Below are 3490 nucleotides of genomic sequence, written 5' to 3' on the forward strand. Positions count from 1 at the left end.
CACTTTCTCCAAGACATAGTTGTTATTTTGGCAGTGCATGGGATATTTTTCAACCATGCAGAGTTTCCTTGCTCTGTTACATGCACTGCTTCCTGGTCTAAGTATAGGTTTTGCACAAACACAATCAAGTGTTCTGGGATTCCTATCCTCTTCAAGGTTAGTCAAAATTTGTTGTGATCCACACAGTCAAACGCCTTTGCATAGTCAAGGAAACATAGATGGACATTCTTCTGGTACTCTTTGCTATTTGCCACTATCTGACTCTGCAAAAATGTCTGTAGTGCCACGACCTTTTCTAACTCAGCTTGTATTTTTGGTAGTTCTCCATTTTTGTTCTGTTCCTGTTGGTTTTGGATAATCTTCAGCAGAATTTTGCTTGTGTGTGATATTATTTGATAATTTCCACACTCTGTCAGGTCATTTTTTTCTGGAATGGGAATAAATATAGCTCTTTTCTAGTTAATTGGTCTGGTAGTTGTCCTCCAGATTTCTTGGCACAACCTGGTATGCACATCCAGGGTAGCATCTGTTTTTAAAAATATGTCAATTGGTATTCCATCAATTCCTAGGTCCTTATTTTTTGCCAAGTCCTTCAGAGCAACCTGAACTTTCCCCTTCATCATCATTGTCTTTTTATCATATTTTGTTTCATGAAATTCTTCTGTGTCCCCCAATTTTTTTGGTACAGTGCCTCTATTTTCCTTCCATCTTCTTTTAATACTTGCTGGATCATTCAATATTCTGCTATTCTGCCCATAGCATTTTTAAGTATTGAAACTCACAGCTTGAATTTGTTCTTTAGTTCCTTTAGCTTAAGAAATGCTGAACAATGTTGGCCCTTTTGATTTTCTAACTCCAGCTACTTGCACATTTTATTATAATACTTTGCATTGTCTTCCTCAGCTTCCCTTTGAAATCTTCTATTTAGCTCCTTAAAGTCTTAATTTCTTCCCTTTGCTTTGGCTTATCAGCGTTTTAGTGCAATATTCAGAGACTCCTCTGACATGTATTTTGATCTTTTCTTCTTCCTCTGTCTTGGTAATGACTTTTTTGCATTATTTGTGAATGATATTCTTGATATACTCACACAGCTCACCTGGTCTTCTTTGAAAATCAGGAAAGGACTGTGTCACAGATATGACCTGTCTCCATACCTTTTCAATCTATATGCAGAACAGATCATTCTGGAGTTTGGGCTTTGTGTTGAGGAATGTGACAATCAGGATTGCAGGAAGACTCACCCACAACCTATGTTATGCAGATGGCACAATCTTGCTTGATGAAGCTGAGGAGGACCTAAAGTGCCTTCTGCAGAAGGTCAAGGACTATAATCTTCAATATGGATTAAAACTCAACATCAAGAAAACAAAGATTCTTACCACTGGGTCAATTGGCAACACCATGATAGAGAAGAGATTGAGGTTGTTAACAACTATAGCTTGTTCAGCTCCACAATCAACACTCTTGGCATCAGAAGGCAGGAAATCAAAAGGCAAATTGCCCTGGGAAAATCTGCAGTTAGGGACCTTCTCCAGAGAAACAACGCTGTCAGTCTAGACAGTAAGGTGTGCCTAATTCAGGTCATGGTCTTCGCAATTACTTGCTGTGCATCAGAGAGCTGGACAGTGACTAAGGATGATGGAAGAAGAGCCAATGCCTTTGAGTTGTGGTGCTGGAGGAAAGTCTTGAACACATGGACCCCCAAGGAAACAAATAAATCTGTCCTGGGGGGGGGGTCAAACCAAGTTTCTTCTTGGAGGCTAGGGCTAGGATTTTGAAGCTTTGTCTCACATATTTAAGGCATGTGGCCAGGAGGGACAAGTCCTTGGAGAAGGACAGCATGCTTGGAAGCATGGAGGGATAATGCAGGAAAGGATGACCTAAGATGAAATGGATTGATATAGTAATGGGGTAACGGAGATAGGTGTGTCAGAGTCAGTGAGACTGGCTCAGGATAGAGCAGACTTCAGAGCTGTTGTACTTAGGATCGCAATGAGTTGCAGGTTTCTTGACAGCACATAACAACAATAACAACAACAACAGCTTTGGGACATTTAGTATTCTTCTGAAACACCACAATGCAAAGAATCAACTCTTTCTTCTTCCTTATTCATTATTCACTTTTCTGATGCAAAGGAAGAAACTGAACATATGGTGGCTTGGATCAGGAACACCTTAGTCTTGAAACTGACATGTAGCTCTTTAGCACCTTGACAGAGATTTTCCCAATGCAACTTTTTCACTTCTTCACTGTTGGTACAGTAAGTTTTGATTGTAGACACAAGTAAGATGAAATTGTTGACAACTTCAATCTTTTCTCCATCTGTCTTGACAATCCTATTGGACTGGTGCTGAGAATTTTGCTTTCTTGAGGTTGAGATGTAATCCATCTCTAAGGTCTTTTATCTTTTGTGGGAAGAGTTTTAAGTCTTCTTCATTTTAAGCAAACAAAATTATGTTATCTGCATAAGGCAGGTTGTTAATGAGCCTTCCTCCAATCATGATGCCACATTCTTCTTCATGCATCTTTTTGGAATCCAAACTTAAAACTGTGGAGGTTATTTTAGATATCTCTCCTTCATGAATTCTGGCCTCTAAGAGGCTGTAAAAATATTCCTTGCCTGCTCATCAATTTCTTCTGGAATTTACAAAATACCTTCAAGGGACCAACCACCCACAAATTACGTGCTTACTTTTTTTTTTTTTTTCATCTTGGCTAGGTATTGGAAGGCTACGCTAAGGTTTTGTTTGTATATTTTGTTTTGATTGCAAGTATTAAGGTAAAAATCTTCACTCTCAGAGATAAGTTGCACTCTTTGTGAAGTGGAAAAGGAGAAATAGGTGAGGTCAAATATTGAAACTAGTTGCAAAATCAAATTGTTAAAAGAAACTCATGAATGTTTTGATTCAGCATCTTTTTGTTATACCAGTTGAAAACCAAATCCACTGCTGTTGAGTAGGTCCTGATTCACAGGGATCTATACTGGGTTTCTGAGTGTGTAAATCTTTATAGAAAGAGATTGTCCAGATTGATGTTGTAAAAGATGCCTTTCAGTACCTTCAAATTGTAAGTGACTTATAGTTGATCCTTGATGGACTTTTCAGAGGCTATAAAATACAAAGGAGGAGTTTGCTCATCTTTCTCCCATGAAGCAGCTGGTAGTTTGAACCACCTGCCTTTTGGTTGGTGGTGCAACTCCTTACCCAAGAGACCATTTTGTTCTTGTGTACCTTCGAGTTGGAACTGGCCCTGAAGTGGGTTTTCAGAGGTAGCAAATTGCATGGGAGGAGAGTGCCTATATTTCTCCGAAGGAGCAGCTGGTGGATTCAAATCACAGGCCTTTAGGTTGGCAGTGCAGCTCCTTACCACTAGGTCACCTGAGCTCCCTCACTAGGCCCTACTTGAAAGTATTTCTGAGATTAACATATTTGAGAGACTTGCTCAAGGTTGAGATATTTGTTTGAGGAAATTAAGGGTTTTTTTTGTTTT

This window comes from Elephantulus edwardii, unplaced genomic scaffold (genome assembly GCF_000299155.1).
Source record: "Elephantulus edwardii isolate Elephantulus edwardi_28Jun2011 unplaced genomic scaffold, EleEdw1.0 scaffold00179, whole genome shotgun sequence".
NCBI classification, from domain to species: domain Eukaryota; kingdom Metazoa; phylum Chordata; class Mammalia; order Macroscelidea; family Macroscelididae; genus Elephantulus; species Elephantulus edwardii.